This window comes from Podarcis erhardii (assembly GCF_964252035.2).
Source record: "Podarcis erhardii genome assembly, chromosome: 2".
Taxonomy (NCBI): Eukaryota; Metazoa; Chordata; class Lepidosauria; order Squamata; family Lacertidae; genus Podarcis; species Podarcis erhardii.
In genome coordinates, this window is record NC_138498.1 from 120,531,147 (window position 1) to 120,553,931 (window position 22,785).

Consider the following 22,785-nt stretch of genomic DNA (forward strand, 5'->3'; position numbering starts at 1 on the left):
AACTAGCAACCAGACTTTTAGGAGTTCTCTTCACGCAATCAAGTCCCGCCTGCTAAATCAGAACTCCTGTCCTTTTAGGGCAGAGGCAGATTTTCTCCCAATTCAAAAATGACAAGGAAGCCTATGAATGAAAAATGTTGCAGTATGAATACCACAACTTACCAGGTATGCGTGTGTTTGTGTGTATGGGAAGGAATCCAAAAGCATTCGCTGCTACTTGAGAAAACATTCAGCAATTGCAAAGACCTGGAGACATGTTTTTTTTTTCTTAAAAAAGAAAGATCACATGATCACTGAGTCATTTCCAGGAAGGGAAACTCCCAGTGACTGAAAACTGAAAAAGCGAAACTTAACTCGGGTCTTCAGCGCGAGGGAGCCATGGCTGCTGCGGGGGGTCACATCCAGCGTCTCCATGATGAAGCCACTTGCTCCATCTGCCTGGATTACTTCCAGGATCCAGTCACCATCCCAGAGTGTGGGCACAACTTCTGCCGATCCTGCTTGGTCCTGTTCTGGGGGGAATCGGAGGCAGAGGCTTCCTGCCCTCAGTGCAGAGAAAAAGTCCAGAGAAGGAGCCTCGTCTCCAACCGGCTACTGGCTAATGTGGTGGAAATAGCCAAGAATCTCAGCCTCCAGGAGGGAAAGGAGGAAGGAGGGAAAGGAGGAGTCTGTGGAAAGGAGGAAGGAGGGAAAGGAGGAGTCTGCGAGAAGCACCAGGAGCCCCTCAAGCTCTTCTGCAAAGTCCACGTGGCCCCCATCTGCCTGGTGTGTGACAAATCAAAGGAACATGAAAATCACAAGGTGATTCCTCTGGAAGAGGCTTTGGAGGAATACAAGGTAGGAGATCTCTGGATCTGGAGGGGGAGAAATAAATAGCTGTGGATTCTTCCTGGGAGGTTTGCTTTGTAATTCTCAGGTCCAAACTAGGCATGGCATAGATTGGTCCTTGTTTATCGCCTTGGAAGCAGCCCAGGGGAAGCCTGGGGGCTCCTGGGATGGCTGGAGGGGGGCGTTGAAGTCTTTTTCTCTGCCAGGGGGACAAGGGGATCTTGAAATACTCACAGCAGCTTCAAAGATTTGAACTGGGACCTTGGCAGGGAGAGAAAGGGTTAACCTCATCCACATCCCCCAGCAAGGCTGCTCTGTACATATTTAGAACAGTAGAGATGTAAATGGCACATAGACAACTAAGTACATGTCTCCTTTGGTGACCAGGATTCCTCCTCAATGCCCTGCAAAACAGAGAGCAGCAAGGGATCAGCTGGGGGGGAGGGGACTGTTAGCCAGGAATTGACCAGATGGTGCAGGATCCCCCCCCCAGTATCTCTTGGAAGCAGATTTGGGAGTGGGGAGTAGAAGCACCTACTGGTGGCTTATTCTGGGGGTGCTGTGGAGCCTCTGCAATGAGGTTTTGAGGCATCTAATCATAAGCCTGCATTTTTATCAAAGCTTCTATATATTTCAATCAAGGCTTGTATTTAAAAATGAGCTTAAAAAAAAAGGATTTTCAAATGTTTCATGCCAGGCAAAAGACCAGCTGCCTAAAAGAACCTTGGCAAGATGTTTTTCCTCCTAAGACAAGAAGGGCCCCATTGATTTATAGTAGAAAAACAATTCTCAAAGTCATAAAAAGGGAGAATTACATATGCTGCCCCAAGGCTGAGAAAACACCATTAGGAATGGGGAAGATAATACCAATGTGCCTCCCAGTAAAATGAGCCAGATCTTCTTTCTAAGGTTAAAAGGCCAGGAGCAATGGGGAGAAACATTTAGCTGGAAAGAGAGCATTTTTGGGGAAGTCTCTTCAAAAGCTGTTTCTTAAACTAAGAGAGTTAAAAAAGGTTAAAATGTGTTAAATGTTGGAAAGGCAACTGGCTTGGCAGAAGAAGCAGCTTCTTCCTATTTTATTTTGAGGCTGGAGAGGAGGGGGAAAGGGGGAGGTGCAAACTGAAGAGGCTTCTTTTAAAAGCTGTGTTTTATTGAGTTCCTTCCTTTTTACTTTGAAAAGCTTTATTCTTTTAAGAGGCTACCTATGATAAATGTATGAAATATATTAGCTTAAATATATTGGCTTAAATGTAATTATGCAAAGGATTTAAGGAATGCTAGATTCTTATTTCATATGGTTGTAAGAGTTGTATTTATCCTGAAATTAAGTCAGCCACCAGCCCCCCCGCTGCCAGACAGAAGACGCCATCTAAGCAGTCTTGATATATAGTTGTCAGGCATTTTGTTTAGAAACATTAAATGAAGGAAATCTTTCAATGTTGATGTGAAACTCAAGATCCTTGACATCTGTTGAACATAAAATGTAAGATTAAACCATTTGTTTTAAAAGGCAATAGGGCAAGAAGGGCAAGAGGTGAGCTGGTAATTAAGATTCCATGTAAGATATATTATTACTTATTTGTCATTTATATATAGCTCTTTGTCTCCCATATAAGGGCAAGGAAATGGGTGTATCTTTTGTGGGTGTATCTTTTGTGATTGGCTCTAGCAAACAGCCAATAGGAATTTCAACCAGGCTGATTGGACAGAGGCAGCCATAGGAGGAGCAAAGGGGCTGGATTAAGGGAATATAAGTGCTGGCCAGAATGGCAGGAGGGCAGGCCAGAGCTTGGTAACCACGTACCACTGAGCCTCTTATTTATTTGTCTGACAAATAAATTACTATTTTAATTTCTCTATTGCTGCGTTGAATATTTCATTCCAGCTAAGCGTTAACCACAAGCAGGGTGCTACATTTTATGGTGCCCTGTGACTCGGATAAGTGGTCTGCTGGAACGCAGCCCCTTCGCCCTACTGGGCAGGGTACAAGAGAGAGGACAACTGCTTACCCAAAGCGCGCACTGGTAATTTTTTCCAGGGGGAACGCAGAAGACTCGTCTGTCTGATACCCTGCTCACTGGCGGCGACGGACCGGGGGAAACAGGGAACCAACCAAGGGTAAGTGCACAAAGGGATTTTTGGCCCTCCAATTAATTAGGAGGAAGAGAAGTCTTGATCAAACTTCTGCGTCTCAGTAAGGGGAAACTGAGTACGCTAGGTGGTTGGGTACATCAGATGGTGATCTGGTGTAGGGAAAGGGAAAAATTGGGAGGTAGAGTGTGGTGAAGTATCCAGCGCATTGTATGTGTGAGAAAGTACAGAGCAATCTGTAGCTGACCCGAGTGTGGAGTGGGCAGTACTTCGGTTCCTAGTAAGGCGACTTCACTAGGCAAGGAAACCCACGAAGCGCGTCTGTGAGTGACTGAGTGGATACTTCACAGGGCCATACAATGGGAGTTGGGGGTTCAAAGGGGGAAAATACACCTCTTGAGTGTATGTTAAATAATTTTAAGAAAGCCTTCTCAGGGGCATATGGAGTCAAAATGACGCCAGAGCGCTTGAGAACGTTATGTGAACTAGAATGGCCAAAACAAATTACTGGATGGCCATCCCAGGGAACCTTTGATATAAATTTAGTAAGCAAACTTTGGACTGATATCGCCAAAGAAACTGGAGGGTGCCCAGAACAATTTCCATATATAGATTCCTGGCTGAGCACATTAAATAAAAATCCTCCATGGATAAGGGAATGCAAAGTCAAACGATGCAAATTATTGGCTGTAAAAGCCGAAGCTAGGAAAGGAATCTTGCCAAATAAACTCAAACCCATTTTTGAGGGGCCAGAGGAAGAGGTGCTTCCACCTCCACCCTATGCTCCACATCGAAGGGAGCTTAATCCAAACACTCCACCAGTTGTAACCCCAAGGCAAGAAACTGGAATGAATAATGGGAGTGGAGTCACAGAGCTTGATTCCTTGATAGATTATGATAAATATCTTCAGGAGGCATTGGAGTTCTATAATAAAGCCCAAGCAGAAGTGGTTATTCCACCTGTGACTCCTAATAGACCTCCATCTACAGTCTCCTTTAGTGGAACAACTGATTGCCCACCCCAAACCCCTGTGCATCCAAGTCCCAGAGAAATATTACAGAAGTTACAGGGAGACCTTGCTCGGTCAGCAAGCAATACAGCCAGGCGTATAAAGCTGCTAAAAGAACGCCTTGCGACAGATACCATCCCCTATGATTTGAGGCCCCTAGAGCAAAGTGAAGAGAAAGATCACGTAGTAGCCCCTCTTAGAAGAGTATTTGATGCACTTGAGGAGCCTGCGCTGGTTAATGGGCAACCCGGACCACGGCCACCTCGAACTTCGACCCTGCAATATATTCCATTCACAACTACAGATCTGATGAATTGGAAAACACACACCCCATCTTTTGCAGAAAAACCTCAGGCTATGATGGACTTGGTGACTTCAATAGTAAATACTCATAGCCCTACTTGGACAGATTGTCGCCAGCTCCTAAATACTCTGTTCACCACTGAGGAAAGGAGAGACATAATTGAAAAGGCACAGATATATTTGCGTGAGCAGGCCAGAGCGGGAAATATTTATAATATTGACCGTCATCTCCAAGATAACTTTCCCTTGGAAGATCCTAATTGGGATCCAAACAATGCAATTCACCTGGCCAGACTTACCACCTACCGCCAGACACTTGTGCAAGGTATCCGCAGGGCATGCCAGAAGCCCACTAATATGTCTAAAGTCTCAGAAGTAGAACAAAAACCAAATGAGAGTCCGGGAGACTTTTTAGAGAGGCTGCAAGAAGCCTATCGTATATGGACTCCTTTTGACCCTGAAGCCCCTGAAAACAGCAGAATGATTACTGCTACATTTGTGGCCCAGTGCGCTTCTGACATTCGTAAGAAAATTCAGAAATCAGAAGGATGGGAAGGGATGCTGATGAGCCAAATTATGGCCATTGCACGCCGAGTTTATCGGAATAGGGATGAGGCTGAGAAGCAAGAGAAGAAGAAGTGGCAGAAGGAAAAGATGGTAATGCTAGCCACAGCAGTGAAGCAAGACCACCGCCCCTTAAATGGAGGGCGAGGGCGAGGAAGGAATCCACCACTGGGAAGGAATCAATGTGCAAATTGCAAGAAGGAGGGTCATTGGAAGCGGGAGTGTCCTGAACCCCTGAGGTTGGAAGAAGTGCGCCCAGGCCCAGGCCCAGGCCCAGGCTCCGGCCCAAGAAACCAGGGACGGGGACGGGGAATGATCCGAGATGGAAGATATCAGAGACCAGGACAGGGACGGAGTAGAGACAATTTCATTGGACTGGCAGAAGAGGATTTTACCCAAGACTAGGAACGACCGGACTCCATAAAGTTAGGCTTCCAGGAGCCCACGGTCACGATTCAATTAGGGAGCCATTTAATAGACTTTATGATTGATACTGGGGCTGAATACTCGGTACTCCCAGAACTATTGCAGAAAAAGGCATCTAAAAGTGTAGTCATTAAAAGTGCCACTGGACAGTCAGCCAAGAGGTCTTTCCTCCAACCTTTGGAATGCCAGATTGGGGGACATCGTTTAACCCATCAGTTTTTGTATATACCTGAGTGTCCAATACCTCTCTTAGGTAGAGATATGCTGTCCAAATTGCAGGCCCAAATCACTTTCACTCCTCGAGGTCCAGAAATGAAACTGCCATCAAAAGCAGCAGGAATAATTACCCTCTCAGTACCTAAGGAACAATCATGGCGCCTAATGTCAGCCTTGCAAGTCCAACCCACATTGGATACAGAATTAAACAAGCTCCTCCGAACTCTACAGGTGCCACCAGGAGTATGGGCTGAAAATAGCCCACCAGGAATGGCTAAGAATATAGCTCCAATTGTAGTAACCCTAAAACCTATGGCTACCCCTGTATCTGTAAAGCAATATCCCTTACCCCGGCGAGCAGCGGAGGGCATCCAGAAACATTTGGACCGCCTATTAAAATATGGTCTGCTTAAGCCTTGCCAATCAGAATGGAACACACCCCTTTTGCCTGTTCGAAAACCTGGGACAGATGAATACAGGCCAGTGCAGGACTTGAGGCTCGTAAACCAGGCTATCGAGACCTTGCACCCAAATGTACCAAACCCATATACCTTGCTGAGTTTGATCCCACCAGAAGCAACATTTTTTACTGTATTGGACTTGAAAGATGCATTCTTCTGTTGCCGGCTGGCACCACAGAGCCAACCTATATTTGCCTTCCAGTGGGAAGACCCTTTGACAGGAACAAAAGGCCAGCTAACCTGGACAAGATTGCCCCAAGGATTCAAAAATTCCCCAACTTTATTTGGCACTGCCTTGGCAAGGGATCTAACAAGTTACCCCTCAACACCGGGAGAAAAGGTGGTTCTGCAATATGTGGATGATCTTATACTAGCTGCAAAGGATTTTGATACCTGTAAAGAAGGGACAGAGGAACTGCTCCACTTGCTCTGGGAAGCTGGCTACCGAGTTTCCCAGAAAAAGGCACAGTTATGTTTAGAAAAGGTCAAATATTTGGGCTTTGACATCTCACACCAACAACGAGCATTGAGACCAGAGAGGAAAGAAGCTATTTGCCTTATCAAGGAACCTACCACAAGAAAACAACTTAGGGGATTCCTGGGAACAGCAGGGTTTTGTAGACTATGGATACCTGATTTCAGTAGTCTGGCCAAGCCCTTACATGAAAGCACTCGAGGTGCAGAAAAGGACCCATTCGTATGGGGACCTGAGCAGAAACAAGCCTTTTTAGTTATCAAACAGCGACTTATGGAGGCACCAGCCCTTGGATTGCCTAATTCGGAAAAACCCTTTCAGCTGTATGTACATGAACAGAATGGGATTGCAGCGGCAGTCCTGACCCAGAGATTAGGAAGTTGGAACCGTCCAGTAGCTTATTTGTCTAAACAATTGGACTCAGTAGCAAAAGGATGGCCTCCATGCCTAAGGGCAGTAGCGGCCACTGCGAGCCTTGTCAAAGAAGCTGATAAATTTACCTTTGGCCAGACGATGTATGTGAATGTACCTCATGCTGTTCTGACACTCATGGAATATAAGGGTAGTTATTGGCTAACGAACCCAAGGATGGCTAGATACCAAGGCCTATTGTGTGAAAATCCCAGGATTCATCTACGAGTAGTGAATATGCTCAATCCAGCGACTTTGCTGCCCCTACCAGAGGTAGATGATGAGGAATCACATGATTGTCTCCAAATAATGGATGAAGTTTATTCCAGTAGACCTGATCTGAAAGATGAACCATTAAAAAATCCAGATGTTGTATATTATACTGATGGTAGCAGTTACCTGCATGAAGGTGCCAGACGAGCAGGATATGCTGTGGTCACCAATGAGGAAGTTGTGGAAGCTGAAGCTTTGCCTGCTGGCACCTCAGCACAAAAGGCTGAACTTATAGGTTTAACTAGAGCTCTGCAATTGGCAGCCGGATGTAAGGCAAACATCTATACTGATTCAAAATATGCCTTCTTAACCCTGCATGCACATGGAGCTCTATGGAAAGAAAGAGGTCTAATCGGAGCCCACGGGAAGGCTTTGAAATATGGACCTGAAGTAGAAATCCTGTTAGAAGCAGTATGGGCTCCAGAACAGATTGCTGTAATGCACTGCAAAGGTCATGGACGAGGGAGGGATCCAATAACCAGAGGAAATCATGCTGCTGACAAAGCAGCCCGAGAGGCAGCCCAAAAGCCTGTGGGAGGATTTATAGCAGCCCTCATACCAGAGGTAGTTCCAGAAGAAGTTAAACCTCACTATACCCCAGAAGAGAGGAAGTGGGCTGAACAGGAAGGAGCAGTTGTGAAGGACGGTTGGATGATCCTGCCGGACAATAGGATTTATGTACCTCATCATCTAGCAGGCACAATTGTAAGAAATTATCATGAATCTACTCACCTTGGCGGTACTGCAACTAGAGAGAGTCTCAGTCGGAAGTTGTATATTATTAATCTATCACAATTAGCAACTTGCATTTCACAGAAATGTGTTCTTTGTGCTAAAAACAATCCCAGGCAGGGACCGGTACAACCTCCTGGAATTCAGCATGTGGGATACGTCCCCATGGAAAGCCTAATTGTGGACTTCACAGAGCTGGTCCCTTCTAAGGGATTCAAGTATCTCCTTGTGTTTGTAGATACTCTTACCGGATGGGTTGAAGCTTTTCCCACCCGAACTGAAAAGGCACGAGAGGTAACTAAAAGACTCCTCACTGAATTGATCCCAAGGTTTGGATTACCTAGATGCATTGGAAGTGATAATGGGCCAGCGTTCATTGATCAAGTAGTACAAGATGTATGTCGAGTCCTACAAGTAAAATGGAGACTGCATACAGCATATAGGCCTCAGAGTTCAGGGAAAACTGAAAGAATGAATCGGACTCTGAAAACCCAATTGGCAAAATTAACCCAGGAAACGGGATTGGGATGGGTAGATGTGTTACCCATAACACTGTTTCGTGTTCGGTGTGCACCCACAAAAAGACTTAAGTTGTCACCTTTTGAGCTCCTGTATGGGAGACCGCCCTCCTTTGTTCAGGATATTCCAGCTGACCTTAAACAAATAGGAGACCATGTGACACAGGAACAAGTGCAATCTCTCTCCCGTGTTTTTGTTTCTCTTAACAGGTGGGCCCTCGAGCGTACGCCGTGCAGCATTGCCGAGCCGATTCATCAGTTCCAGGCTGGCGATAGCGTATGGGTGAAAGAGTGGAAACGTGATCCACTTGCACCTAAGTGGCGTGGACCTTACACCGTCTTGCTCTCTACTCCAACAGCGGTGAAGGTAGCTGAGGTGACCCCCTGGATTCATCACTCTCGTTTGAAGAAGTCTGAAGGCAGTTGGACGTGCAAAGGTGACCCCTCTAATCCTTTAAAACTAACTCTCTCCAAAAACCCCTGTATCTAGCCCTACCGGGAACGGGCTAGGTCACGGGCAACATTTGACGACCGGCCTGCTGCAGCCACAACCTGGAAGCTGGCTGACCTGCGCACGCCTGAAGCTTGAGGAGCGTCTGAACCAGCGACTGTGAACGGAAAGATTCTCTAATACAATTGATTGACTGCCCCCCCCTTGTGGAACAATTATCAGAGATATTACTCATTGGGGATCCTCGGGATATATGTTTTGGTCTTGGTGGTTCCCCATTTCTGTCACTGGGGGAATTATATTGGGGCTAATAATTATTTGCTATCACAATAAGGTAATCTTTTGTGGAAGGAATGCATATACTAGACATCAACATGATTTTATTAATCCTGATCCCTTGGGAAGGGGAAGGGTCCTTGAATCTGACCAAATTGGCTAAATATGGATTCAGCCATGACCACAATATGTGGGTAGGTTTAGCTGAAATGGTAGCTAATGTTGCAAATAGGACCAATTGCCTTGTTTGCTCTCTTGGGCCAGATGATTCAGAGGGAGGTATGCCGTTATTACCGATACCATTAGATGCTATTGGTATGGTAAGCGAAATGCCACACCAAACTGAAATACAGAATTTCCCCGGATGGAACTCAACTAAACCATTACGAGTTATACCTGTACAAGGGGAATTCTGTGTACATAAATCATCAGATGCAGCTGATTCTCCCATGATAGGCTCTTCTCATTGTCACTATACTTGGGATTATAAGAAGAATAGTCATACCTGGGCACACGGTACTACCTATCGAACTCGGAATGCCTTGCCCTGTGCACCTCCTTTTATTCACGCATGGAAAGTGGTGTGGAACATAACTGTGACAGAAGAAGGCAATCTAACATACTGCACTGTGAACTCTCTACCCCTTTTGGTATTTCGCCTTCTGTATTCCCCGTACCAAAAACCTCAGACCCGATGGTTGTGGTGGATATGTGGAGAATGGGCATACAAGAAACTCCCTTCCAAATGGAGTGGGACTTGTTTCTTGGGTTGGGTATTACCACCAATGTGGATTATGCCCACTAGTTCGGCCAGGCGAACACGAAGGAATGCTGATATTTCTCATATAGCAGGAGGAAGTACCCAAAGTTGGAGCGGTACTGATGATTGGCCACCAGAGCGCATTATAGCCTATTATGATCCTGCCTCCTGGAATCCTGGTGAGCTCATACAAGGGGCACGGGATCCTATTTATAATCTAAACAGAATAATTCGATTGCAAGCAGTAGTGGAACTTGTAACCAATGCAACGGCCCAGAGTTTGAGACTTATTGCACAACAGTTGGATGAAAGTAGAGCCGCCATTTTGCAGCTGAAAATGGGAATGGATTATGTACTTGCCAGGCAGGGAGGCCTATGTGGAGTCTTGAACTTGACAGGGAATGCCTGTTGCTTTAACATTTCTGATAATGGTGAGGCAATCCGTGTGTTGGCCACAAAGATGGAGAATATAGCACATGTCCCAGTACAAACATGGGAAGGATGGGATATGGGATGGCTCACCAATTGGTTACCTAATGTCACAGGACTTAAAGGGATACTATTGTCTTGCTTGTTTTTCTTGACAGTAGTAGTATTGGTTTTATGTATGATGCCATGTATCATTTCATGTTTTAGAAGTACAATTAGCAAGATGGTTTCAAATGAAACTCTACCTCATATCATGGCCCTATACAGAGCTTTACCTCAGGAATATGATGAAGGTCAAGCTATCAAGGACACTTGGGATGAAGGTCCTTGAGCTTGAAAGGGGGGAATGAGGCATCTAATCATAAGCCTGCATTTTTATCAAAGCTTCTATATATTTCAATCAAGGCTTGTATTTAAAAATGAGCTTAAAAAAAAAGGATTTTCAAATGTTTCATGCCAGGCAAAAGACCAGCTGCCTAAAAGAACCTTGGCAAGATGTTTTTCCTCCTAAGACAAGAAGGGCCCCATTGATTTATAGTAGAAAAACAATTCTCAAAGTCATAAAAAGGGAGAATTACATATGCTGCCCCAAGGCTGAGAAAACACCATTAGGAATGGGGAAGATAATACCAATGTGCCTCCCAGTAAAATGAGCCAGATCTTCTTTCTAAGGTTAAAAGGCCAGGAGCAATGGGGAGAAACATTTAGCTGGAAAGAGAGCATTTTTGGGGAAGTCTCTTCAAAAGCTGTTTCTTAAACTAAGAGAGTTAAAAAAGGTTAAAATGTGTTAAATGTTGGAAAGGCAACTGGCTTGGCAGAAGAAGCAGCTTCTTCCTATTTTATTTTGAGGCTGGAGAGGAGGGGGAAAGGGGGAGGTGCAAACTGAAGAGGCTTCTTTTAAAAGCTGTGTTTTATTGAGTTCCTTCCTTTTTACTTTGAAAAGCTTTATTCTTTTAAGAGGCTACCTATGATAAATGTATGAAATATATTAGCTTAAATATATTGGCTTAAATGTAATTATGCAAAGGATTTAAGGAATGCTAGATTCTTATTTCATATGGTTGTAAGAGTTGTATTTATCCTGAAATTAAGTCAGCCACCAGCCCCCCCGCTGCCAGACAGAAGACGCCATCTAAGCAGTCTTGATATATAGTTGTCAGGCATTTTGTTTAGAAACATTAAATGAAGGAAATCTTTCAATGTTGATGTGAAACTCAAGATCCTTGACATCTGTTGAACATAAAATGTAAGATTAAACCATTTGTTTTAAAAGGCAATAGGGCAAGAAGGGCAAGAGGTGAGCTGGTAATTAAGATTCCATGTAAGATATATTATTACTTATTTGTCATTTATATATAGCTCTTTGTCTCCCATATAAGGGCAAGGAAATGGGTGTATCTTTTGTGGGTGTATCTTTTGTGATTGGCTCTAGCAAACAGCCAATAGGAATTTCAACCAGGCTGATTGGACAGAGGCAGCCATAGGAGGAGCAAAGGGGCTGGATTAAGGGAATATAAGTGCTGGCCAGAATGGCAGGAGGGCAGGCCAGAGCTTGGTAACCACGTACCACTGAGCCTCTTATTTATTTGTCTGACAAATAAATTACTATTTTAATTTCTCTATTGCTGCGTTGAATATTTCATTCCAGCTAAGCGTTAACCACAAGCAGGGTGCTACAGTTTCAGTGGGGGGGGGGACTGAGGATCTCCTCCCCCCCCCCAAATGGCAAAGGACTCCGTGGTTCAGAGTAGCATCTGCAAGGACAAGGGGGAAAGATGACTTTTTCATGGCAACTCGGAATTGGACCTGTGCAATTATATACTATATATAGTGCCTTTTAATCCCTTTTTTAAAAAATCACTTGTTCTACTACAGTGGTGCAAAAATGCTCCTGTGCCATGCAATGCCAAAAATGCCACGAAATAGTAATAATAGTGAAAAGAAGCTGGTCCCTTTGAATTGGCTGGAGGACCAGACAGCAATCTTCTGATCAAAGGAGCTACTTGGGTGGATTCTGGCCGCAGCAAGAACTTCTCTGGCCCAGAAATGGAAGAAGCTGCAGCACTTAAATCCCCCCTGGTGGCCCAAGCACACTTGGGGGTCTGGCTACTGCAGAGAAAATAACTGACAAATAGCAGAAAACCAGAATTGCCATCTGACCCAAAAGAGGGGTTTGGAATGGGTGAAGTTTTGAGAAGTGCTGCTCTATCCCTGCATCTCTTGGGCTGACCTCCCTATCTCTTTGATGCTAGGCTGATACATTCCAGGTTGGATCCTGCCTTAGCCCTTCCTCCTCCTCCTCCTCCTCCTCCTCCTCCTCCTCCTCCTCCTCCTCCTCCTCTTCCCACTTCTCCCTGAGACCTCAAGATGAGAAGTCAGGCTGGGACTCCCAAGGAAAGGAGAGGAGGCTGAGAGATCACTCCGCAAGGGAGGGTGTTTGAGAAAGGGTGAGGGGCTGCCAGCTCTGCAGGCAAGGGGGGATCCTGAGCCCCACAGGGTAGTTGATCCATGGAGCCGTGGATCCAAAGAGGCTGAAAACCTCTTTACTTTTATTTCCCCCACGAAACTACTTTGCTATTCTAGCAAGGCCACTGGGCGCAAGAAGCCATTATGATTTTCATCTCTCTGTGTGTCTCAATCAAAGCTGAGTTTTTCCTTTTCTCTTTAGGGAGAGATCTGTCGCCGCCTGGAGATTCTGAGGAAAGAGAGGGGGGAAATTCTGGCCCATCAAGCAGATCTGGACAAGGAAAGCAAAGACCTCCTTGTAAGTGTCTCTGTGGTTACTAGACAGGGAACAAGCACTTGAGACCTCCAGGTATAGGGCAGTATATAAATTCAATAGAGAAGAAGAAGAAGAAGAAGAAGAAGAAGAAGAAGAAGAAGAAGAAGAAGAAGAAGAAGAAGGAGACGAAGAAGTGGAGAGTCAGGACTGAGGAGGGATGGAGAAATCTGCCCGTTTCAGCTTCTCCACATTTCTCCTTTTTCCACATCAGTCTGTTATGAATCAGATGTTAGGGTAGCTACCTCCTTGTATAAATATTTTGATCTGTTCTTTACCCTCATAAATACATTTTTTGTGAATATTACCTGGCTGGGTCAAGCTTGAAAATATCAGAATTTTAAATCTCTGTTTTGGTCTCTGTATTTTTTCAGCAAGAGCGAATTAGGTAAGTTCACCTTTGAATGCAGCTAAATTGAGTTTATTTCCCCTTGTCATTTATTATGTGAATAGCAGTCAAGGAGAAGCCTGAGGACTTGTGAGCTGAAAGGGTGGAAGCAATTTAATCCAAATCCTGATTTACCATAAATATTACTAAAGAACTGAATTCTAAATGTGCTCTCTTGTTCATTTTTAGAAAACTCAGGCTTTTTAAAACCTTTAAAGAAAACAGGGGAGCTCTGGGGATGAACTCTGCACTTTGTTCTCCTCTGTTTCTGTTCCTTCCAACACCTAAATGGCCCCAGTCTAAACTGAGGGGTGTTTTATGTCCCTGGATGTTCTCTGAACAACTGTGAACTCTGGTTATGCCATGCCCCAAAACATGCAGGGAAAATCCATGGCTAGGAAAAAAGAGCTCCTTCCTTTAGGCTGTATCCGTCTGCAAAATAGACGTCAACAGAAACAGCAATGGAGAGGGCCTCCCCTCAAAATAAAGGTTTACTTCTTTAGCCACTGGAGGTTTCATGTCTATAGAAATATCAGAAGTGTCCACCCTGTTTAATTCTCATAATTTTGTTTCTGCTGTTTTGAGGCTAAGGACCAAACACACTCAGACCTCCTCTTTTCTTGCAGAAATTAACAGAAACGGAGAGGCTGAAGATTGTGGAGAAGTTCAGAGAACTGCGCCAGTTCCTGGAAGAACAAGAAAAAGGTCTGCTGAATCATGTGGAAGAGGTGGAGAAGGAGATTGCAGGGAGAAGGGATGAGCAGCTGGCCAGAATCTCCAGGAAACTCTCCTCGCTTGAGAAGATCATCCAGGAGATGGAGGAGAAGGGTCAGCAGCCAGCGAATGAACTCCTGCAGGTAAGACGGTGGCAGGAACAGCCCAAGGCTCCAAGAAAAGGCTGCCTCCCATCCTTTATGTGTCTCTTTCATGTATACAAGGAGTGCAGGGGCTCAGATGATGGAGCCTCCAGTCAGGTTTGTAATGGACAGGAAGACCCAAGAGACCTGGGATGCTTAACTCACCTGAATGCAGACTAGAGATTCTTCTGTGTTCTTGATGGAACAGGAGGTGGTTTTCTGCTCTTTGCTGATGATTTGTCTCCAAATGCCTTCTTCTTGGCAATGCTGCCTTCCTGCCCTGTGCTGGGCTTCAGCGAGGATTCAGGCCTCCTTCTGACATGAGCCAGTCTCTTGACCAAACTTCTCTTCCCGTTCCCTCCACAACTTCTGGGTTGATCACCTTCACAGTGGATCCAGATCAGCCCAAAATGGTGCTCAGTCACAGTGACAAAAGAGCAAGACAGAGGGACTCATCCAGACTGCTGCTTGTTCCACCCCTTTCCTCAAGGAAAACTGCTGAATTAGAGCAAACATCAGCCAGCTTTTCTCCAGATTGACGTTTGCTTAGATGTTGAACTAAGGAACAGGTTTTTCCTGAGGGAAAGCGGCAGGGCAAAGGCAAAACTACTTGGACCCGTGTTTTCTGGGCACAGGAAAAGCAGAAGTGTGGATGAGCCCAAAGAAACTCTCGGCTTAATAATAATAATAATAATAATAATAATAATAATAATAATAACTCTCAGCTTAATAATAATAATAATAATAATAATAATAATAATAATAATAGTTGTTGTTGTTGTTGTTGTTGTTGTTGTTGTTGTTTAGTCGTTTAGTCGTGTCCGACTCTTCGTGACCCCCTGGACCAGAGCACGCCAGGCCCTCCTGTCTTCCACTGCCTCCCGCAGTTTGGTCAGACTCATGTTTGTAGCTTTGAGAACACCGTCCAACCATCTCGTCCTCTGTCGTCCCCTTCTCCTTGTGCCCTCCATCTTTCCCAACATCAGTGTCTTTTCCAGGGAGTCTTCTCTTCTCATGAGGTGGCCAAAGTATTGGAGCCTCAGCTTCACGATCTGTCCTTCCAGTGAGCACTCAGGGCTGATCTTCTTAAGAATGGATAGGTTTGATCTTCTTGCAGTCCATGGGACTCTCAAGATTCTCCTCCAACACCATAATTCAAAAGCATCAATTCTTCGGCGATCAGCCTTCTTGATGGTCCAGCTCTTACTTCCATACATCACTACTGGGAAAACCATGGCTTTAACCATATGGACCTTTGTTGGGAAGGTGATGTCTCTGCTTTTTAAGATAATGTCTAGGTTTGCCATCGCCTTTCTCCCAAGGAGCAGGCGTCTTTTAATTAAATAATAATAATAATAATAATAATAATAATAATAATATATTTTTGTCCTGCCCATCTGGCTGGGTTACCCCAGCCACTCTGAGCGGCTTCCAACCAAATATTAAAAACAATACAGCATCAGACTAAGAAGGGCTGCCTTCAGTTTTCTTCTAAAAGTCAGATAGTTTTTTACTTCTTTGACATCTAATGGAAAGGCGTTCCACAGGGCAGGTGCCACTACCAAGAAGGCCCTCTGCCTGGTTCCCTGTAACCTCACTTCTCGCAGCGAGGGAACTGCCAGAAGGCCCGCGGCACTGGACCTCAGTGTCCAGGCAGAACAATGGGGGTGGAGATGCTCCTTCAGGTATACTGGGCTGAGGCCGTTTAGGGCTTTAAAGGTCAGCACCAACACTTTGAATTGTGCTTGGAGATGTACTGGGAGCTGCTTTATTACCCCTTTGGAGGCATTTTATGCTGCAGGCGCTTTTCTTATTTCCAGTTGGAAAGTAGAATTTGAAATTTGGGGACTTCTATGGAAGACAATTTGGGACAGTTCCCTGGTAGGATTATCCTGTAGGCTTACTTACGTCTGAATTGCACAATACAAACTGGATTAAAGTTAATAAATTATAATCTAAGACAAGAGATGGGATGGAATCTTCTACTGAACCCACAAATATTAAATTTCCCTGAAATGCTGGTGGAGTTCCATAAGGATTCTTAAAAAATAATTGTAAAGAGATGTGGAAATGTGCAGAACTTGATACTGGAAAAATTAATAATTTCAGACTGGAGAAATAAAAACTGTGAGAAACCAAAACTGGCTGATTCAGCCATTCCTACTCCAAACCTTGGCATGTGCCAGGCAGACTGACATCCGAGGGCCAGGCTGTTCTTCCACTCCAGGGTCTGAGGATTGTCTTCCTAGTGTGGCCTGTGGTGTGCAGTGAATTCCCTTCTCTTTTCCCCTCTAGGATGTGAGAAGCACCTTGCAGAGGTAAGTGGATCTGGCTCATTTCCATTAGCATCCCTCCATGAGGCCGGGATGCAAGAACCTCAGACATGGCCCCCCAGGGGCTGCAGGGGGGAGACTGTAGGACTCACTCCCTGAGGCATCTCAGAGGTAAAAGCAGGGCCCCCTCTTTGGGACTCGACAATGGGTAGATCACAGTTGGTCTTTTTATACTGTGAGGAGATCTCAGTCTCTTGGGAGTTGGACGTGCCTGCCTTCGTTGTTTCCTTCTAGACTGACCAGTTCAGTCACTCTGCCGGCCCCCTACCCTGTCCCAAGCGAACTCCTGCCCCATAGAGCCCCGGGGGGGGGCGATTTCTCACCAAGGAGCAGGAATTGGCTATTTTCTTGACCATATTCCAGCTGCAGTATTTCAATTCAAGGTGTCACTCAGGTTCAGAGTAGAGGTTTTAAGGAACATTTCTTGTTTCCCAACAGAAGTGAATCTCTTTTTCTTCCTCACTCCTTCTCTGGGGACATCTAGAGAAAGGAAATATGTGCTGTGCTCTCATCACCCTCAGACAGTTCCTGCCCCTTGATACCATATGATTCTGCTTCTCCTTTGAATAGACATCAGTGGGGAGACTCAGAGGCCTGGGGCTGCTGTTTTGGCCCTTGGGGGTCTGGCTGAGGAGTCCGTAGTGAGGAAGAAACTCCCCACTCAGCGCCTGCCTATCCCTCTAGGCCTCCTCCCAATTCCTTTCTTTTCCTTTAACAGAAATTGCGGATTTGAATGGGCTGACATTGTTTTTCTTTTCACCAGGTATGAGAAAAGAGAGAGTCCAGAGAAGCCGATGGCTTTCCCTCCAGAGCTGAGGAACAGGATCTTGGAATCCTGTGATGTAAATCACCTTGTGGAAGATGCAATGAAACAATGGAAAGGTAATTAAAATTGGCTGCCAGGATTTCACACTGGGAATTCTATTATTTCTTCAGAACTGAACATGCCGGGCTCTTACTGCATGGAATTGAGTAACCCCAGGATACCTTCCTTCTTGGAGCTCCAGCCTTCATTTCCTGTCCCCCAGAATGGCCCATGTATATTGTGACGCTGGATCCTGTAAAGGAAGCCTGAACCAGAGTGTATCTGTTTTCAATTCTACGGAACCTCCTTTTCTTTTTGGTTACCCATCTACACAATCTGGGGTTATCCTTTTGGAGGTTCCCCTGCTCTGAATAGATGTCAATTCAAGGATGCTACATTATGAAGTGTTACTTCATAATGTAATAATAAGAGTCAGTGTGGTGTAGCGGTTAAGAGCGGTGGACTCGTAATCTGGTGAACCGGGTTCGCGTCTCCGCTCCTCCACATGCAGCTGCTGGGTGACCTTGGGCTAGTCACACTTCTCTGAAGTCTCTCAGCCCCACTCACCCCACAGAGTGTTTGTTGTGGGGGAGCAAGGGAAAGGAGATTGTTAGCCGCCTTAATACTCCTTAGGGTAGTGATAAAGCGGGATATCAAATCCAAACTCCTCCTCTTCTTCTTCTTCTTCTTTTATATGGAGATTTATTTCAGGTGGAAGAGTGTTGCCCTTACACTTTATAACTTTTTGCTTCCTCAGATGCTGTGTTATACAAAAAACAGCTTCAGAAAGGTAAATTTCCTGGGGAGGAACAATTTTACAGGAGGGATGGGGACTGATATTTCATGGGTGTTGAACCGTCTCTTCTGCAGACTATGGGACCCCCATCAATGGCGTAACTCTGGGAAACAGTCCTCTAGGGGGTTTGGGCACTTTGTCTGTCCCATAAGTGAATTGGGAGAGGGTTTGAAGGCTTGGATTGGGGGCAGAGCTTGTCCCTGTGAAGAACCTGCACACCAGTCTTGAGTTCCTTTCCTGCCTATAGACTAGTATCCTGGTTTCATCCTCAATTTTATAGATTTTGCTTTCATAAAATCTATATACTGCTTGTTTGTAGGGAAAAGCATCAGAGCCTTACAATATCTTACAAAACCCTTTGGGAAAATCCTGCAGGGTCAGTCCAGTGTCCCTGTTTTCGAGTTCTTATGTATAGGGAACCTCTCTTGCATTTTGTTTTCCCTCTACACAATCTGGAGAGGTTCTTTTGAGGCTTCTCAAGATTTGCCTTGATTTCCCCCTCGTGAAGTGTGTTAAAAAGGGCACCCACAAGCACCCAGTCCCTTTTCCACCTCCTGCCCAGGGAGGTCTCCCAGCAGCAGAGCCAAGGCCATTTCACCAGCCATTTCTCGTGCTTCAGCCATTCCCATCTCCTGAGAGTTCCCACTGTTCTTATGAGACCAGCCCCATTCCATGAGGGAGGACTCCCCATTGACCAGACCCTTTGAATTACACGGTAAAGCTCTGCCGATTCTTCCTCTGCAATCTGCTTTGTCAGCATGCTTGGAAATTCCGGTTTCAACAGCTTTCCCCCACCACTTTACTTGGTGCAGATATTAACCTTCCTCCAGCCCTCCAGTACAGATTCCCATTTCATTCGTGGCTTTTGAATGGTTGTACTCCGCCATTTTATAGCATGGTTTACCATTTCTGATTTCCCTATGACATCATGGAATAGTAGAGTTTGAAAGGATCCCAAGGGTCATCTATTCCATGGGTAGGCAAACTAAGGCCTGGGGGCTGGATCCAGCCCAATCTTCTTCTGAATCCCACCCGTGGACTGTCCGGGAATCAGCTTGTTTTTACATGAGTAGAATGTGTCCTTTTATTTAAAATGCATCTCTGGGTTATTTGTGGGGCATAGGGTTTTGTTCATTTTTTTTTCAAGATACAGTGGTACCTCGGGTTACAGACGCTTCAGGTTACAGACGCTTCAGGTTATAGACTCTGCTCACCCAGAAATATTACCTTAGGTTAAGAACTTTGCTTCAGGATGAGAACAGAAATCGTGCTTCGACGGTGCGGCAGCATCAGGAGGCCCCATGAGCTAAAGTGGTGCTTCAGGTTAAGAACAGTTTCAGGTTAAGAACGGACCTCTGGAACGAATTAAGTACTTAACCTGACGTACCAAGGTCTGAAGGACAGTGGACCGACCCCCTGCTGAAAAAGTTTGCTGACCCCTGATTTAGTCCAACCCCCTGCAATGCAGGAATCACAGCTAAACATGTTACTTGTTTTAATTGCTTAGGCCTTCAGTTGTTGTCTTTGCAATTCTTTGTTCTATGTTCTTTTGCTTAAAATAAGGAAAAAACAGATGCTTTACCCCCCAATATATATATATATTTTTGAGCTATTGCAATGTAGCCTCTTAACCCTCTTTTTGCTTCCTCAGGTGTCCAGTTTTTCAGAAATCTCCAGAGAGGTAAAATTCACATGGAGACCCCAATTCACAGGAGGGGGGGGGGACTAGTGTTTCATGGGGGGTCAAGAGTCTCTTCTGTACAGTTGAGAACCATCCACCGCTTGACTCTAGCCCTGCTGTTTGTGCCACAAAGGCAGAGAGGGTGGACTTGAAGGGGGGATAAAAACTTCCCAGAAGGATCAGGCGGAGGAGGGAAGAGTTTTACTCCTGGCTAGAGAGAGTTGGGTTGCTTTTCCATCATGTGACCTTTTTCAGGCCTGGTTGCCAAATGTCCTCTTTTTCCCTGCCATGTCTTCTATTTTCATGATCAAAATTTCTTAAGATTTGTATCGGGGCAAATTTCTAAATTTTGGCAAAATGTCCCCAAGTTTTTTTGTTCTGTTTGTTGGTTTACAAGAACCCATGAAAATTTTAATATTGCATTAGAGCAGGCATAGGCAACCTCGGCCCTCCAGATGTTTCGGCACTACAATTCCCATAATCCCTGACCACTGGTCCTGTTAGCTAGGGATCATGGGAGTTGTAGTCCCAAAACATCTGGAGGACCGAGGTTGCCTATGCCAGCATTAGTCTCAGATCTAAGGCACCTGGTTCGGCTAATCTGCAGCAGTGAATCACAACAGATCAGCATCTTAAGCTAGCGACATACTGTTAAAATCCCTTCTCTTGTGGCTGAACCAAAAGGACGCTGGCTCAGCTACAAGATCTTAGAGGAGTCCGGGAGGGCGAGAGTTAAGATCCCCCTGCCCTTAAGGAGAGTCCACATGCAGATGTTCAACAGGTTAATAAATTGTTCTGTGCACACTTACATTCAGAAAGATGTGAACATGTGCCCAAATATTTTATGTGGCAAGTGAGGGAGCAATATGTATTCTTATTATTCTTTTGTTGTTGAAAGTTCAGAACACTGCTACTAGCAATATATCACAGCTTCTATAGCCTACATATAGTAGGGGTATTTCAAATGAGAGTCGTCATAGCGATCCATGGTTAAAAGTCAAAGTTGGCCAATGTGTCCTCTTTCTAGCTCTTCAAAATAGGGCAGCCCTACACTTGCCTATCTTTAAATAAATTCACATTCTTGGCAGTCATATTAACCCCTAGGTATTTCACTTTCTTAACCAATGTTAATCCTGTCTCCTTCTGAAACTTCTCTCTCTCAATCACTGTTAGATTTTTCTCTAAAACCTTAGTTTCCAACTTATTCAACTTAAATCCCGCAACCTGACCAAATTCTTGAATCAATTCCAATACTCTTTTAGTACTGGATTCTGGCTCCTGTAGTGTCAATACCAGATCATCGGCAAATGCTTTCAATTTGTACTGTTTAGAAAACAAGAAAATCCTTAATAAAAAATATTTTTTAAAAAAAAAATTGTACTGTTTAGCTCCGACTTGTATACCTTTAACCAATTGGTCCTTTCTAATCATATTAAGCAAAACCTCCAGGACCGATATAAAAAGCAATGGAGAGATTGGGCAACCTTGTCGTGTTCCTTTCTCAATCTTAAACTCTTCTGTGACTACATTGTTCACAATTACCGTAATTTAGCTTTTTGTTCTGAATAAATTGCACCTATACCGTTTTCAAAACCTTGGCCTACCCCCATTCCCTGTAAATTTTTCTTCATGAAACTCCAAGAAATATTGTCAAAGGCTTTCTCCGCATCCACAAATATCAAAACTGCTTTGGTGTTAATCTTCACTTGTAATTTTTCTAAAATGTTAATTGTATTCCTCGTATTGTCAGACAAGTGTCTCCCCGGGAGAACTAATCTTCTCTTTCCCTCATCTTCTCTCCAACAGCAAATGTCACTCTGGATCCAGACACAGCCCATCCCCAACTCATCCTGTCCAAGGATCGGAAAAGCCTGAGATTGGGAGAGAAACCTCAAGCCCTGCCTGATAATCCTGGGAGATTCAGGCACTACTCTTGTGTGTTGGGACGTGAAGGATTCACAGCAGGCAGCCATTTCTGGGATGTCACTGTGGGAAGTGGGGGGGGGGTGGGATGTGGGGGTCGCCAGGAAGTCTGTGGAGAGAAAGGACTATTTCGGCTTCAATCCTAAGAGAGGGATCTGGGCTGTGGGGAAGTTGGGAGGGGGGTACTTGGCCTGCACCTCCCCTGTTTCCTCTCCTCTGTCCCTGAGTGAGGAGCCCAGGAGGATCCGGGTGACTCTGGACTATGAAGGGGGACGTGTGTCTTTTTCTGACGCTGACTCAGGAGCCGAACTCTACACGTTCTCAGGAGCCTCGTTCTCGGGAGAGACCCTCCTCCCTTTCTTTTATCTGGGGGAATATAAAACCCACCTCAGTATCTCCTGAGGAGACTAAATCTGCCTCTCAGGCCCAGCAGGAGTTTCTCTCCAGACCAGAGTGACTCATATAACAAACCATTTACCCACCAGGAGAACCTTGGGCAGTTTTTCAAGGGCCCTTTGAGAAGATTCATTTTCCTTCCTTTCTCCAGAATTCCCTCTGCAGCTCGCTTCTTCTTAAAGAGGCAGTCACACTTTTAACAGTCCCAATAAATCATCTTTTCCTCACCTTGAGTCTTGTTTTCCTTTTGACATGTGTGATTTGGCAGAGCACGAGGCTCTTAATCCCAGGGTTGTGGGTTGGAGCCCCACGTTCGGCAAAGGTTTCCTGCACTGCAGGGGGTGGGACTAGATGACCCTCAGGATCCCTCGCAACCCTGCAATTCTACGAAACCTTCCTCTCCCCACAAGACCTTATGCAGCTGTAAAAATGCATGCATAATTGGATTTATAGAGGACTAAAAAATGAACCCCTTCCCCCATCTCAGGCAGGACAGCTGGAGATCTCAGATGGGAAGAAAATTAAAAAGAAATTGAACAGGGTGTCAGCTTCAAATGCCCTCTGCAAATACAGCCTCACCATCTCCACACGTTGCCAGAAATG

At 45.1% G+C, this 22,785-nt stretch overlaps 1 pseudogene across 1 annotated transcript; it reads left to right on the top strand.

Annotated features, from left to right (window-relative positions):
* The first annotated feature begins 271 nt into the window (after positions 1 to 271).
* On the top strand, positions 272 to 22,409 carry LOC309337318 (zinc finger protein RFP-like; annotated as a pseudogene). The gene is made up of 7 exons (XR_014161658.1): positions 272 to 837; positions 12,893 to 12,988; positions 14,018 to 14,248; positions 16,544 to 16,566; positions 17,345 to 17,463; positions 18,144 to 18,176; positions 21,670 to 22,409. The product of XR_014161658.1 is annotated as a zinc finger protein RFP-like (transcript).
* The last annotated feature ends 376 nt before the right edge of the window (positions 22,410 to 22,785 follow it).